At 45.4% G+C, this 17,518-nt stretch overlaps 1 long non-coding RNA gene across 1 annotated transcript in view; it reads right to left on the minus strand.

Annotated features, from left to right (window-relative positions):
• Positions 1–4,447: 4,447 nt before the first annotated feature.
• The window catches only part of LOC137787140 (uncharacterized), a 28,630-nt gene continuing 15,559 nt past the window's right edge, over positions 4,448–17,518 (minus strand). Inside the window, exon 4 of the long non-coding RNA XR_011077613.1 lies at positions 4,448–4,577. This is a non-coding gene — a long non-coding RNA (uncharacterized lncRNA). The remainder of the gene's footprint in view (positions 4,578–17,518) is intronic.

Raw genomic sequence — 17,518 nt, forward strand, 5'->3', positions numbered from 1 at the left:
GACGTGTCGCACTAAATGCTCCAGCGGGTTCCCGTCCCCGGCTTTTGTTATCAACGAGGATGCAGCCCGCATGAAGCGGAGTGCAAACGCAGCCGGCATCAAGGCATTTTAAATGGGCCGCAACCTGCAGAACGTGAACTGTTTACTGGTTTGATACAGAGCAGAGAGAGAGGGAGGGGGGGGGGGGGGTGCAGTACTGCGTTTCCAGCAGTAGATGGCAGTTTGCGTCGCTGTTTCTTTGGAAGAGGAGGAGAGAAGCACTGCAGTGAGGGAGGAAGAGAGCGACTACAGTCCATTACAGGCGGAGGCAGACAAAGCCCTCTGATTCTGAGTCGCCAGCGGAGCAGAAATACTGCCGTGGTCAAAATCAAAAGGACCTCGTCAAGGTCGGCTGTCCAACCAGACTGATTGATACACGAGATAAAAAACAAGTATGTGTGTGAGTGTGTGTGTGTGTGAACAGCAGGCCATCCAATGGGTAAAGGAGGCTGAGTCAACCTGACAGACAGGTACACGGAGACAAAGAGAGACTGCAGGACACATGGAAACACCTCCAATCTGCCAAACTTAAAGCTGCACTAATCAATATCTTCTATTTAATCTAGTCTGCAACCAGTGGGTCAAATGTCTGCTATCTGTGTAAGATTGATGCTCCTTTAGCTAGAGCTCTGCCAAAAGAGTTGGTGGTGACCAAAAAAAAGCTCGAAGGACAGTCAAAACATGACTCTGTATGAATGCTAACGTTGCTAATTCTCCCTATAAACACTAATACTCCCTATGAATGCTAACGTTGCTAATGCTCCCTATAAATGTTGTCGGATATGGAAATATGGATTTTTTTGAAGGCTTCAGTTTGGCATTTTTGGTCGTCGCCATCTTTTTTTTTTTTTCGGGCAACTGGGAGACAAATCTGTGGCAGCGATCTGTCAATCACAAAGTTAGCCACGCCCTGAAGCGCGCCCTGATTTATCCTCAAACCTCACTGGGACCCTGAGCTACAAAATGAACACCATGTTTTATTGAAGGAGACTTTGAAACTAGAACTCATGTTCAATAAAAAATTAATAAATCACATTTTGGGCTTAAAATATGACACGTGACTCGTTATTCTGCATCATACTTACTCTCCTGGTCGGGAACACACACCAACCTGCATTCCAGTGTGTGTGTGTTTGTGTTCTTTCCATCCTTTATAGCCTAGTTTCCACCATCTAGGTCACATCATGTAGTGCTTCACCCATAACCTCCGTCTGCTGCAGTGTGTGTGTGTGTGTGTGTGTAATAATAGTATCTAGGTGGGTGCATCGTACAAGCTGCCTTCACGGTGACCACCTATTTATACTCACTGTCCTGACCCCCCAAAAAAGACACGACACAAAGTCCTTCCTCTTCTCCTCCTCTTCTTTTCTCTGTGCCGTGTACATTTCTTTTCCCGCCTTTCCCTCCATCACTCATTTGGTGAGAGCTGGAAATTGGAGGCGATAGCAGAAAAAAGTCTGAGAAGGCGCTGAACATTAAATTACGCGTGACCCCGACGGAGCTCTTCTCCGTGTGAGTGTTGGTTGTCTTTTTGTTTGCTTCAGCTTCTATTATTCACCACGTCCGTCTCCGTCTCTCAACCTTTCTCTCTTCGTCTCCATCGTATTTCATACTCTCTCTCTCCTCTCACATGGTCTCTGCAGCAGAATCAGAAGTCTCTTTCTCTCGGGCTGTTTTTCCCTTCGCGTCTCGTGCATTAAACACACCAATCAGTGGGGCGAGGGGGATGGGGGGGATCTTCTGTTGGGCCACGGAGAAAATAATGTTTAAACATTAGCGAGTGGCTGTCGCTCATGCATGTGGATGTACTCGTGTAGTAGAAAGTGGCTGCGTGCATGAGCGGCAAAACCTTGTTGTCCTGAAACTGTGTTTTTTTTTGTTTTTTTTCCATGTTTGCAGACGTCTTTAACTCCTCCCTCGGCTGTAACCGAAGCTGTTTTTTCCTTTACAAGGATGTGCACTCTGCGTAACAATGTGGCAAAGAGCTGGATTTAGACAAATGGATGTTGATCCTGGAACAGCGGCGCACAATCCCCAAGTGCAGCGTTTCAGAAGGAAATCTGCATGAAACGGCTCTCTCGGGACAATCCGGAAAGAGTTCCCTGCGGATCGCCCGCACAGTGTTAGCGGTTTGGGGAGAAAATAGACCACAAATTCTCGGGCATTTGGCTCTCAGAATGAAAAACACGGATTGTTTTTCCTCTTTTGTAGCTTCGGGCCTGTCAGAAGGCTTTTTGACGTACGTAGTCCCTGTTGCTTGGTTTGTTGAAGCCTCGAGTTTGTCATTTTGGCCGTCGCCATTTTGTTTTTTTGGAACCAGAGGGTGGAGCTAAGCACAATGGAGCGCTGAGGGTATTTACAGGCACCAAAATTTGACAATTAACCTTATAGGCCTTATATTTAACACATAGTTGTGACTTTGGTGTCATGTGACTCTCCTCTCGAAAGCTAATTCGAGTTTTTTTCTGGAAAAACCAGGAAATGAAAGTGCATCGTCATGCAGAATACTGCTAGGTGACTGATGGAGACCATGTTCAGACGAGCCTCTCTGATTTAAAATGTCTGTCAAGTCTCTGATACCGCAGAGGGTTTTACTGAGAGTGACGAGAATGCTCGGATGTTAATATTAATTTGTCTGAAAGTGACTTTGACAGAACTTTTCGCCCTCGCGGCTCCACAGGAGACGAAGGTTTAACCCCCGAGCTCGTCTGACACGATGTCACCGCCCGCATTGAGACTTTTCTTTGTCCTCCTGCTGCTGATCGCATCCCAAAACACTCACGGAGAAGCTCTGACCTTGGGGCCTGAAGAGGTAAACACCTGGGAATATAGTTTTTTTTTATGACAGGATTTAGAGGAAAGACATAACAATAACTCTTCCATCGCTGAATTTATAAACTACTTTGCTGGTCACCTTCCTGTTTGTACCTGTAGTGACAGATTTACTACGCGACCGGAGTGTGAGGCTGTTGCTTTACCTGAGCCACAGCGACCCGGTGATGTGTGTGTGTGTGTGTGTGTGTGTGTTTTCCGTGTCCGAGGTTGCACTGAGCTGACGGTTAATGGCAGGCGGAGTGCTGACAAGACAAACGTTTCTCTCTTTCCCGTCTTCACTTTGCCCACAGTTTCTCCCTCGCTCCTGTCGGTGCCCTTCCTTTATCCCTCACACACACACACACACACACAAACACACACTCACATTGTGTTACTTTAATATAGTATATGTTTAATACAGTAAGCCTTGTGTATAGACTCTTCAGTTGTGTCAACCGGCAGTTTTCCTAATTACAAAGAAAGAGAAAGTTCCTGACAACCATCTGTAGTCTCTCCATCGTCCCTTCCTTAGTTCCTTCTCTCTCTTCTTTTGTTTCCTTTCCTTTTTACGTCCCGATGACACCAGGCGTTGCGATTTCACGCTCGGTTGTCGGAAGACGTCCTCGTAATCGAGGCGGCGAGACCGCGAAGGCAAGACGGCTTCCTCTCCTTGAGGAAGCCGTCTTGCCTTCACGTGGAGCGGAGATGGCGATTAATTGGTTGTCGCGCGGCGTCCCCGCGCATAAACAGCAGGAGAAGCGGCGTGCGGGCTGAGTATCGGTAGCTTTTAAGGCAAATTAACGTTCATTAAGAACGCGATCTCTCCCTCTCGCTCCGGGTTTGCACCGCTCCGTATCGCTGACGGCTACGACGGGACGACGGCGCCGGAAAGATGTCCGACGAGGCAGGTTTTACACTTCAACAAGGGTTTGGAGAACTCGTGGGTCAACTTCCAGGTTGAATTTTGTTCTGTAATGCTTACCATAGCCGTGTGCATGTGGACAAGTATTATGGGAAAGGAGGGATTATTAGCAATATTTCAGGTGTGCTCACTTTCAGTTGAAAGTTCAAATAATGATCCTCCTCTTGCTGTAAAATTTGATATATTTATCTTTCTCTCTCTCTTTCTTTCTCTCTCTCGCTCTCTCTCTCTCTCTCTCTCTCTCTCTGTGCTTCTGCAACTCTCGCTCACTCATCTTCTCCCTCTCTCCCACTCATCCTTTCTTTCCTTTGGCCACTCCATTAACCAGAGGGTCACATTTCCAGCTGGTTAGCCCGGGCCAGATTTCCATCAGGTTGCTGACACACAATAGTGTCCCACCATCTGTGTGTGTGTGTGTGTGCGCGCGCTCAGATAGGCAGGCTAATTTGTCAGTTTTACTCCGTTCTTGTCCTCCGGTGTGATGTTGTAATGACCCAAAGTGGCCCAGACAGAAGAATGACATTCAACACTCACCACTAGACCACACACACACACACACACACACACACACACACACACACACACACAGAGTTAGACAGATATGGATAATCTGCCGAGTTTAATTCATTTCTACTTATTTTGTCCTTTTGAGTCGAAGAGTCTTTTTATTGCTTCTCTTTGTCTCATTCAGTTTCCTTTTAATGAAGTTTTTTTGTTCTCTCCTCTCTCCACTGCTTCTTCTCCCTCCTTCATGCCTTTCCCTCCATCTCCATCCATCTCTCCTCCTCTCCCGTCATCCATCCTGTTTTAGATGAATATAAGATTACCCGCAAGCAAAACAAGAATGACCATTATTCTTAATGACTGTGTGTGTCTCTGAGTGTGTGTCTGTGTATGTCACTGTGTGTGTGTGTCTCTGTGTGTATGTGTTGGTGAAAGATAAACGTTCATTAAAAGAGACACACAAAAAACAACACGAAACCCTTCTTGAAATTGAAGGTAACTCAAACTCTGAAATTAGAGTTGCGTAATAATTATAGTCTATTAAATGTTGGCATTTTGTTGATGAATCCTCTTCAGTTATTGATTTTTTCATCTTTTCTAAGGCCTGCTGCAACGCACCGAGGCCCATCAGCCCCTCACAGATCATTAAAACATGCAGAAACCGTGACTTTAGAGACACATAACTCTCTCTCGGCGGCACAGTGATAGATCTTTTATGATTTTTTTGGGGGGGCGGGAGGGGCCGTGGGATCTTTTTCGCCTCTCCCGTCCCTTCCCTTTGTCCTTCTGTATAAATCACCAGCGAGTGTGACGAGCGCTCCAAGACGTGAAGTGTCCCAGCGCAGCTTTAATATGAAATTTATCAACGGTTATGATCTGACTCTGCAAAGCAGGAGAGACACAGCGGCCGCTGAGCGGCTGCGCACAGAAAGCAATCTAGCGGCCGTAATGTTATCTCGCGGTCGGCCGGGAGACCGAGGGGGATGAAGGTGAGTGAGGAAGGTGCCCGAGCTCCCCGAGCCCATAGGTGACGGCGACCAGGTGTGTGTGTGTGTGTGTGTGTGTGTGTGTGTGTGTGTGTGAAGTGTGATGAAGATAGCGAAGCGCGATAAACAGCCGCAGACAACGTCGTTCATTTACAAGCTCTCACAGCGAGAAACCGGACTCAACGAATGTTGTTCCAGAAGTGAAGTCATCTGACATTTAAGAGTTAGCCGGCCGTGGCCAGCACAGTGTGTGTGTGTGTGTGTGTGTGTGTGTGTGTGTGTGTGTGTGTATTTGTGGGCATGCAGGCCAGAGAGCCCAGAGGGTACGCGGCTCAGACAGAGTCATTATTTAGTGGCACACAGATGAAGGCGTGGACTTAACAGGGACACACACACACAGACACACACACACACACACACACACAGATGGCTAATCAATCGCAAACGCGTCAATTAAAATCAGACGTTTTCCTCCGATTAGTCATTTACATGTTCACACAGTGTCATGACCACTTTTATGTGTCTCACACACATAATCCAAACACATTCAACACAGCGTAAAACACACACACACACACACACACACACACACACACACACACACACAGATATACCTCCAGCTATACTACAAAGGACAACTGGCCTTTGACCCAAAATATCACAAGGAACCTCCCGATCTCACGGTTGAGATTCACCCGTTGGCGCCGACTGGATTTAATTATTCGCAGCGTTATTTGTGGCGGCTCGCAGCGGGCACGTCCTCCTCGCCGAGCCCTCCAGGGGCCGCGGCGTGTTATAAAGAGAACATTAAAAGCAATTATAAACCTCCCTAAGATGTCTTTCGTCGGGGGCGAACGCTCCGTCTGAACGGCATCACACCGCCCCGTGACGGCGATGAAAGACGACACCTTTACAACCTTTTTGATAAAAAAAAACAAAAAAAAACCTAATCGCGAACACCTTCCCGACGCCCTTGACATGTGTCGCACGGTGATTCCTCTGATGTTCAATGTGTGGAGGTGTGTTCAGGGCCCCGCATGCTCCCTCTAATGAAACAGGCCGTTTGGTGGTTTATAAGCATAACAACGACTTTACCCATGAGCCACCGCTGCCCGGCTGCTTCCCCGCTCTCCCCTGTTTCTTACGAGCAAAGCTATAACAAATGACCATGAACTTCATTCAGTCGGGAACAGGACGAATTGATTGCTTTTTGTGTGTGGAAAGAGCTGGAAAAGGACGGTAACACGAGGCCATACGACCAGCGGAGTGCGTTGTTTCCTCGTTAGTGAAATCAAAATACGCGGAGCCTTCAACTTATAACTAAGTTACATAACTCTTTTTTTGTCTCTAGACCTCCCTTTCTGTGTTTGAGTCGTCGGAGGAACCCCAAATTAATTCCAATACTCGTGTTTATTGTATGTATTTGTTCAGCAAAGTCTTGGGAAAAAAATGTATATCTGCAAAAAAATCACTTTTAAAATATATTTTGATAATAACTATGAACATCCAGCATGATATGAGCCAGATTCCCCAAAAATGCCTCCTGGAGCGTCAATAAGACACTTTTTTTGAAAGATTAGGACCTAAAGAATCAGAATCTGCAACAAAAATCACAATAAAACAAAGTCTTGTCCTGTTAAGGAGTTTCAGTCAAAAAACAGTGTCGTTCGGTTCAAAAATGAGAAAAATTATGTATTTTATGCCAAACGATTGTCTGAATGGGGCATGCTGGGACTTAAAATGGGCGCGGGAGGATTTTGGCGCACGTTGATGAGTGAGTTTAAATGACGGAGATACATTGACGTCAATGTGCGGTTGGTAGGTACATATTATTTCTTTGTCGGTGTGTTTTAATGCAGTTCTTCAATACAAAAGCACAGCGATGATAAATCAAAACATCGCTCCGCGACACAGAAGAACAACTATTTTCATTCGGAGTCGCGCTGTTTCTCTTCGCGGCGCTAAGAAAGCTAAAAGCCACGAGTGTAAAGCCTCATTGAAATTAAACTAAGTATAAAAAAAATGTCCGAGAGGACATATCTAGTGAGTGCAGCTGTGTTAAAGACAGATTTTAAATGTGCTGCACTCTCGGCGCTCTGGTGCAAAATCCAGTCCTGTGTGTGCGGAGAGGAGATTTTGAAATGTATTAGTGAAGGAGTCTTATCCTTAGTTTGACTCTATGACCTAACCCTGGGAGAAACGACATGGTAAAATGGCTAACACACACACACACGGACGCACACAAACAAACAGACATTACTGGAGGCAGCGGTTGATGAACACCACTCTGTGATCGTGCGCCAAGAGGGAGGGGAGGAAGAGGAGGAGGAGGAAGAGGGAGAAGCCCAGAGAGTCAGCACAGCTAAAATTACAGCCCTGTCACACCAAATCAGTGCCGATGATCGTGTGTGTGTGTCTCTCTGTGTGTGTGTGTGTGTGCACGCTTTGTAAGCGAATGAGAGAGGAAGTGTTGTGGTTGGCTCTGCCTAAAGACACTGGGAGAAAGTAAACAAGACAAACATGCATGTATACACACACGGACAGGCTCACACACACATGCATGCGGTGCACACGCTCGTATGCACAACACAAGTGTGTGTGCGGTGATGTTCTGCGGTCAATAGAGATAATGTGATGGGAGGATCAGAGTCGGGGGCAGAGTCAGTCAGAGAGTGTCTGGGCCTCTATTATCTATGAAACACACACACACACACACACACACACACACACACACACACACACACACACACACTGCGGGGTCGATTCACTTAGAATCCAATCAGCTCCGAATGTGCATTCTGAAATGGCTGTTTACTCGCTAACGAGCGTTCGCAACTATTCTTAGCTCAGCCGGAGTGAAGCGCCACCAAAAGTCAAATTGTGTTTCCTGATGTGACTGAAGTGAACGCGCGAGGAAGCCAGACCTCTCCGTCTCCATCGCCGTCTTTATTCCCCCGCGTGATGGACAGAAATGTGCACGTGTGAGCCCGAGAGTTGCGAGCTAACGTAGGCTACGGCGCTACCATATGCTGGAACAGGTGGTTAGCTAGTTAGCGTTGATAGGCGGCTCTTCTCTCCGCCCGCGGTGCTAACTCACGCTAACCAGGAAGCATCACGCGGGTTTCTACCTTTTCAAAGCCAAATGTCATTTCTAAATGAATTCCAGGTTGTGCAACACTGCCTTCCTTTTTATAAAAATGCAGATAGCAGCTGTCTCCGTAACAGAACACTATGGAAGACCATTTTCACCACAGCAACAACAAAATCAGAATTATGACAATAAAAAAAAATATGACAGAAAAAAGTCATGACTAAAAAAAACGTATGACAAAAAAAAGTCATGACAAAAAAAAAAATCATAATTATGACCAAAAAAAACGTATGACAAAAAAAAGTCATGACAAATTTTTTTTTTTTCATACTTTTCTTTTTACATTTTTTTGTCACACTTTTTTTGTCATACTTTTTTTGGACATTTTTTTGTCATACTTTTTTTTGACATCCTTTTTTTGTTTTTTTACTTTTTTTTGTCATTTTGGTCATAATTTTTTTGTGTCGGAAATGGGCTTTCATATTTTTTTTGTCATACTTTTTTTGGGTCATAATCTTGATTTCTTTTTTGTAGCGGAAATTGGCTTCCATAATCCACAGTTAAAATACTGCAAACAAATAGTGTACGTCTTCCATGCAGTCCTTCATGCACCATCAGCATCCACCTTAATGAGCAGTTGATCTCAGTCTTACTGCCCAATAATAATCATGGTGCGGGACATGAGGATTATCTTAATCGCTCTCACGCCTCTAAACAGCTATTTATAAAGTACCGCATCAGCTGTTTCAGTGTAGCTACAATGGCTTAGGATCACACAAATAAAACCACAACAATATAACAAATTGTCCATTGTATGAGGATAATGAGTACAACTCCTCAACCAGCAGCATCTTTGTTAAACCAGGATGCAGCGAGTCCATAAAAGATGTTGATTTTAAGGAAGCGCTCCCTCCCTCTCTTGTCTTCTTTTGCTCATCTGCTCATTTTTCACAACAGCTTGACATATTCCTTTCAGCTTTGTCACATCATTTGGACCACAATTAACAGCAGCTGTTGGAAAATCTGTTTACCTTAGACATTTGAAATTTCTGACAGCTATGATTTCTCTCTCTTGGTAAGAAAAATAAATAAATAACTACAGGATGTTTTAACATTAACGTTCCCAGGGGGCTTTACTTTATTAGTTATTTTATCTGGTTTGACTTGTTTATGAATCTTATTTAGATTATTTAAATTGTGTATAAATTAGTAACGGCAATGAGTGTATTATTTTTAAGTTAAAAAATTCGATGCATTCTGCCAGCAAGCCTATGGCATTCTGGGAAATGTAGTATGTAGTTTCTAGCTACGTTTCCAGCAACTAAACTGTCCGCCGCGTGTTTGAGAGCATGCGTGGCTCTGTTTATGTGTGTGTGTGTGTGTGTGTGTGTGTGTGTGTGTGTTGACGTTGACGAATGAGCCCCACATCAGAGCAATCTGGTCCCACGGCTTCATAAAACAACCGCACATCACTTCAGGAGGCGTGTTTTTGAAGCAGGAGGGCCCTATGCGACGTCACGATGTTCTCTCGTGTGAGAACATCTGTGCACAAATGAGCCGGTTTTGTTTGTGTGTGTGTGTACGTGTGTTCATGTGTGTGTTCATGCTACATCTTTGACCTGCGTATAGGTGAGCCCTGCGAGTCTTGTGCTTGTTGGTCTTTTCCGCACCAACGCTTCTCTCGGGCTCCGCCGAGTGCGGTTCACCTCACTTCGACCCTCTCGATCGTTGTTGTGTTCAATATTTAGCGTCTCGCAACATGCAACCGGCGGCGGGGCGGGGGTGGGGGTGGAGGTAGGGGAGCACGTCCCACTCTTTGAACCTCGATGGTATTTTTTGTGACGGCGAAAGAAATGAGAATGTAAATTTTCTCCTAAGAAATGAATGTCACTGTCGTATTTCAGCTGTGCCGATATTTCAAGATTTGTCGCACCTGACAGTCGTTTATGGCTTTTTCAGTTTTTAGTGGATTGTCTCCACGGCCATTTGATTATTATCCTCTCGCTATTTGACAGACATTCACTTGGACGTTGAATAAATGATGTCATGACGTGTTTCATTTAGCGCCGTCATCAGGTCATAGTGTTTATTCTTTCAGTATTTTGATTTATGACCAAAAAACATGCAAAACGAACGACTTTCCCATCGGCTGAGCTTTTTGTTTTGTGCTAACTATCAAACGGAAACATGCTAACAAGGTGAAGATACATGCTAAACATCAGCCTGTTGGCATTGCAAAGTGTGTGTGTGTGTGTGTGTGTGTGTGTGTGTGTAGGGGGGGTAAATAAGGTCAACTTTGACAGTTACCTTCACTGTGTGCTGAAGGGCAGAAGGGCCGGCATCGCTCGGCCCCATGGGAAATATTCCTGTTCTAAACCTGGAAACAGAGCGGAGATTGTTCCTTTCATCTCCCGCTCTCTTTCTCTTTCCCTCTCTCTCCCAACTTCTCGTTCCCTCTCTTTACAATCTCCCCCCCTCCTTTCCTCGAACTCGCTCTCATCTCTCATAGCACCTGTAATTCCCGCTTTCTCCCCTAATCAGATCCTAATAGGAGAAAGCTTGCAGATGTCAGCACTAGTTAATTAACGCTCTCTCCCTCCTCCCTCTCGTTGTCTCCCTCGATCTCTCTCCCTCGCACAGACACACTTATTATTTCATAGCCGGGCCAAAGTCCTCTTCTGCATTCAGACGGCGGCCTCTGAAGGGCAGAGATGATTACCGAGCGACCATTACAGGTGCGATGTGTGAAATGCGGCCAGAATTTTTACCGCCGTCAACACAATGTGAAGAGGTTTCAGCTCCCGCGTTATGCAGAGGACATCTAGAGACTGTGTCGCAGAGATATTTACTGAAATGAGCACGCTAAACGGCGCGTCCTGTCCTGTAACGCCTCGAGAGGAGATAGTAAGTCACTGTAGAGTCCAGTCTGCCCTCAGTCCAGCAGTCAGGTAGCAGTTAGCTCACATGCTAACTGCTTGCTGCAACTGACAGTCTATTAGCTCACAAGCTAACTGCTTGTCGCAACTGACAGTTATTTAGCTCACAAGCTAACTGCTTGCTGCAACTGACCGTTATTTAGCTCACATGCTAACTGCTTGTCGCAACTGACAGTTATTTAGCTCACATGCTAACTGCTTGTCGCAACTGACAGTTATTTAGCTCACATGCTAACTGTTCCTGGCAACTGACAGTCAGTCAGCTCACATGCTAACTGCTACCTGCTATGCTTGTTTTTTAAACTCATGCAGTCGAGGTGAAATACAGAGCGCTATTAGTTTGGACCACATGGCCAGAGATTTAATCTCTCAGTGAGTCATTCAATTACGGAGTCAACTGGCTTTGCTGTTGGGACTGAGACATTAACCTTCTGTAGTTTGCGAGGCAATTCATTTTCTTTATCGTCTCCATTTCCTTTGAGAACCCCCCCTTACCCCCACATATACTTTCAAATATGCACCATTACTTTAAACGGATAACTGGAATAAGCAAATATGAGTAGATACAACTTTCCACATAGAAGTAAATCATTTATATTAGTGGAGGCAGTAGGACGGTTACATTGTGTTTAAGAGTACAAAGAAACCCATCATGCCCGCTGTTAAACTTACTTTACCGCCAGTTAATAATTCATTATGAAATCCTGCGTTTGCTCTTTGACGTTATGCGAGCAGACAGCTTCGGGCTGTCGTCCGTCCACACAGATAACGCTCTGTCCCGTATAAATGTTAACGAGTGAGCGTGATGTTATTCTCTGTGACCCTTCCACGGTCCCTTTTTTAATTGCCCACACTGCAGCCCATGCCAGATGCATGTGTGCGTGAAATACACACACACACACACACACACACACACACACACACACACACGCACGCACACAGAGACACACACACACACTTGCCAAAGAAGACATATACTGCACACCAGACATAGAACTTGCTTTACATTTACAAATACCACAAATGCACAGACACACACACACACACACACACACACACACACACACACACACAAGCGTTCAAAAGTTTGGGGTCACCCGGGCAATTTTTTTTTTAAGGAACCCACAAATGTGATGCTCCAGATACTCAACCAGCTGAAAGGAAGAACAATTTTATAGCTTCTCTAACCAGCAGAACTGTTTTCAGCTGTGTGACATTACTGCACAAGGGTTTTCAAAGGTTTTCAAGGGTTTTCCAGGAATGGTACGGGTCTTTTTACGGGTTTCCAAGTGATTGATTAAATGGTTTTCGAGGTTTTTAATGCAGTTTTAAGGCTTTTCAGTGTTTTTCAAGGAATTGATTTTTTGTTCAAGGAGTTTCAAGGTTTTTTGGTAAAGGGTTTTAAATGTGTTTCATGTTTTTGTATGGGGTTTCAATGGTTTTCCAGGGGTTTCAAGGATTTTCAAGGATGTTCTACTCATCTATTAATTGATTAGCAAACATCAGGACACTGGAGTCATAGCTGCTGGAAATGAGCCTCTATACACCGATGTTGATATTTCATTGAAAACCAGACGTTTCCACCTAGAAGAGTCTTTTACCACGTTAACAATGTAGCGAGTATTTCTGATTCACTTATTGATCTTCATTGATCAAATCAGTGCTTTTTATTTGAAAAAATAAGGACATTTCTAAGTGACCCCAAACTTTTGAACGGTAGTGTACATACATACATACATGCACACGCACGCACGCACGCACACACACACACACTAACATGATACACAAACACAACACACACACACGCACGCACATGCATGCATGCACACATATCCACAAACCAACACGCACACACACACATACCTGTATTTCCCTTCGGGGATCAATAAAGTAATTATCTATCTAAGTACAACACATGCACACACAAATACACAAACACGCACACACACATACACACGATACACAAACACGACACACACACACAATGAAAAAAGGTTGCGTTATAGTAGTTTGCACAAAAGTGAGAAAAAACATTTTGTTGACGTTGAATAAACCAATAAATACATGAAAAAATCCACAAATTAATTTCCAAGCTCTTCAGAATAACCACAGAAACGAAACAATGATCTTCTTTAACGTCACTTTCCTCTAAAATAAAGAACAATAACGCTGCAGCTCTCATGATTTAAAGGTTTGAACGACTCATAATGTCTCCAGTGATTCTGTTGCACATCCCCGGGCTGAAGAAATTCAGGTTTGATGGTTGCACAGGCAACTTGAAGCTGGATGTTGTGCTTGTTTGTGCGTGCAAACATGTGCGTATATGTGTGCGTGTCAAGTGCTAAAACAAAGAGAGGAATAAGAAGTTGGGGGAGAGGACGGAGAACAATGGTAGAAAGAAATCCAACAGCAGCGTGGGAGGAGAGGACGGCCACCGAGCGACAGCGACGCTGTGGAGGAGCTCCATGGAAAGCGACACCGGCTTGTGGCGGATGCCGCTATTAAAAACACGAGTCGAACGCGTCCAGCTGTTGTGGCGCCGGAGCGAATGTGATTTGATTCCTTATTAATTTTACAAAGCGGCGTAGAAAGTCCCCGCTGGGCAGCGACAGAGGACCCGGTCTGTTGGATGAGGCCGAGGCCACGAGTGAGCCGCAGAGTTATTGCTCTTTTAGGGTGACATGTGTGTGTGTACATCCATCTCTGGCTACTTATCGTCCATCTGTGTGTGTGTGTGTCTGTGTGTGTGTGTCATGCCATCCTTTTCACTGCGCCAACACGACCTCTGATGAGTGACAGAGAGGAGGAAGACCCAGGAAGGTCTTCATGTCGAGTGAAGCGTGGAATTGACATTTCCTCCTTATTACTTGACAAATCACCACCTTTGTGTGTGTGTGTGTGTGTGTGTGTGTGTTGGTGTGTGTCTGTGTTCGTTCACGGCCCACAATAGATTAATTTATGGAGTCTTATATAATCGCTTATAAAATTACCTGCAATTCATCACGCGTGAAGCCTCTGTGAACACACACACACCACCGTGTGAACCACCGTATAGGAAGACGTCCTTAATGGTGGCTTTCATTATCCTCCCTCCCTCCCTCTCCCTCTCCCTCTCTCTCTCTCTCTCAGCTGACGCACACCTCACCCCCTGTCATTCCCCCGTCATTAAAAAGTGATGGAGAGAACTGGAGAGCGAATGACCCAAATAGACAGACGGAAAGAAGGTGAGATAGATGGACAGATGGATGGATGCATAGAGATACACAGATGGATACAAAGAGATATACTTACATACATTTCATTCCTAATGTGATACACTGAAATGTGCACTAAGGGGGGAACAACTTCTCTGCTTTAAATGTACATATTTAGTTTTTTTTTGCCAGATTTGCTGCAGCTCAACTGGACTGAACGGACAAACCAGAAAGCAGACTTGAGATCCTCTGAAGGCTCGCTGGGCTCACTGTTTCCTGTCCACACTCATTAAATGTGTATGGATTGTGACAGTGTGTTTTTCATGTGATTTTACAGTATGGCGTTGTGTGTGTGTGTGTGTGTGTGTGTGTGTGTGTGTGTGTGTGTGTGTGTTTGGGGAGCAGAACAGCTTCTAAGTCTAAGTGACAACTGTGTCCAGAATGTCAAGCAAACTGTCGCGGGGACAAAACCTCAGGGTCACTCAGCCATCTGCTGTTGTTCCTCATGTATATGTATGTGTATATATATATGTGTGTTTGTGTGTGTGTGTGTGTGTGTGTACACGGTGCATTTCTCATAGACACACAAAATAATCTGTTTATGCTCGCATGTGTATCCAGTGTGTGCAAGAATGCAAGGTCTATCTACAATAATACGGTTTAGCTTCTGGGTTTGTGTGTGTGCATTTGTGTGTGTGTGTGCGTGTGTCTGTGTGTGTATAAACGTAATAGGCATGTGCAAATGAATAATGCTGACACATTTATTCCTTTACCGTTACTGTGTAATCTGCCATTACAGCATAATGGCCAATCATTCTGAATAGGATCTTAATGCGTTTGACTGTGTGTGTGCATGAGTGTGTGTGTGTGTGTGTGTGGGTGTGTGTGGGTGCTGTTTGATAAGGAGCTAAATAGGAATGAAGACTCTAAATTGCCTTTGCAGTTCGTGCTCAGCCGTTGTGATTATTCTGCTGATGATGTTTCTCGTAAGGATCCTCTCCAACACGACACGGTGAATCTGTCGGGTTTATCTGCGTTCCTTTAGATTTGCTCAATAATGCCAGAGAAATCGCTCACTATGAAAAAAAAAAAACCCTGTATAACTGCGGATCCACACGCTCCGGCTGTGCGATTAACAGCCGTTTGGCTCGTCTCCGCCTCTCGGGCTGCGATCTGTGAAGAGGTTTCGGTCGAGGTGAAATGTGCTGCGGCCTGAAGTCTCATTGTAGTCGCCTGTTGGGGGGAAATTATTGGATGTTCTTGTATAGAAGCACACAGATGTTTCCAGGTGTTCGACGCACACGTCAGATTTTGACTGCAGACAACAGAGACCATGGGGTCTAAGCCCACTGGGTTCTGATCCTGATGTCATGATGCATTTTTTGGGGGGGAAAGCCGTCCTGCCGTAGCAGAATTCAACATGGCTGCCGGTCCGCCTCAAGTAGCGCTGGAAGCGTCTTCATTCAGACTCTTTTCCTGGAGGAGTCGGCGCTGTGTGCAGCTACGGATAATATTATGAACCCAGACACGAGGGCGCTTGATGGTCCGACACTTGTGGTATTTTCACAACAAGTATAACGCAGGAAATAGTTGTTAATGTCCCGTGGTCGATAGCAGAAATGAAAACTGTTTTACTGGAACGTGACCGGGTCAGTTTAGGTTAGCCAGTGAGGCTATGTGCTGAAAACTTGGGGTAACGTAGCCACGCTCCCTTTCTGCCGCGAGAACGGGTCAGTTTAGGTTAGCTAGTGATGCTATGTGCTGGAAACTTGGGGTAACGTAGCCGCGCTCCCTTTCTGCCGCAAGACCGGGTCAGTTTAGGTTAGCTAGGGATGCTATGTGCTGGAAACTTGGGGTAACGTAGCCGCGCTCCCTTTCTGCCGCGAGAACGGGTCAGTTTAGGTTAGCTAGTGAGGCTATATGCTGGAAAATTGGGGTAACGTAGCCGCGCTCCCTTTCTGCCGCGAGACCGGGTCAGTTTAGGTTAGCTAGGGATGCTATGTGCTGGTGACTTCGGGTAACGCAGCCGCGGCCCCTTTCCGCTGCGAATGGTAGCAAAAAAAAGGAATAAACACATAAAGTCGACTGAGTAAAATCAGGCGAAAAAGCGTCCGCAAGTGTTTTGGTGTGAACGCACATTGACGGCAAGGAGTCGCCCCCCCCCCCCCCCCCCCCCGAGCTTAATACAACATAATAATAATTAAATATTGGGCCAATGTCAAAGATTCTTGTGCCCATTAGTCACTCAGACGCAAAGACGTTGGAACAAAAGGCGGGAAAATTACAGACGTTCCCCCTTTTGATGCGATAACAAAATATATTCCCTCCAGAGGTTGTTTTTTTTTCTTCTTCTTTCTTCTAAACATAAAGTTATTTCCCCAACAAGAATAATTACGTCTCATGCCACAGTAATAATTTGTCCCTTTGTCTGGTTACTGGGGAGTTACATGTAAGAACACGTCTCCGCTGCCTCGCCCTCCTTCATCTCCCTCTCTCTTCATCTCCCTCCTCTGCCTCTCTTTGCTCCTTCCTTCATGTCCTTGCCAGACCAAGTCAAACTATATTTTTTCTTCTTCTTTCTCCCTCTTCCCTGTCCTCATCTTCACCCGCCCCCCCTCCTCCCGCAAGTGTAAGTTAATGACCTTGCAGTAGAAAAGCGAGCAAAGACAGCGAGAGTGAAGCGGAGGGGAGGAAGAAAGAGTGCGGAGGAGGAATGCCAGAGATGCAGAGACCTGACTTCCCTCTCCACCTTCGAGAGCTCCCTGCCTTTGTCGTTATCTCTTGGCGTATACACAGATTCCCTGATTTGCCTCTTCAAGCGGCTCGCTAACGAGGGAAGATCATCCAATTCAAAGCCTTCGCATTTCACATGCCTGTCACACCGGCACCCTGTGTGTGTGTGTGTGTGTGTGTGTGTGTGTGTGTGTGCGCGCACTGTAGCCATGCAGAATTAAATGCGAAATAGGTGTGAAGCGGATCCTCCGAGAGTGTTTTGTTTCGCCAAAAGCCAGAAAAAAAAAGAGTGGAAGGAG

The sequence above is a fragment of the Clinocottus analis genome, unplaced genomic scaffold (genome assembly GCF_023055335.1).
Source record: "Clinocottus analis isolate CAN_PGR_092001 unplaced genomic scaffold, fCliAna1.0.p SCAF_16, whole genome shotgun sequence".
Lineage (NCBI taxonomy): Eukaryota > Metazoa > Chordata > Actinopteri > Perciformes > Cottidae > Clinocottus > Clinocottus analis.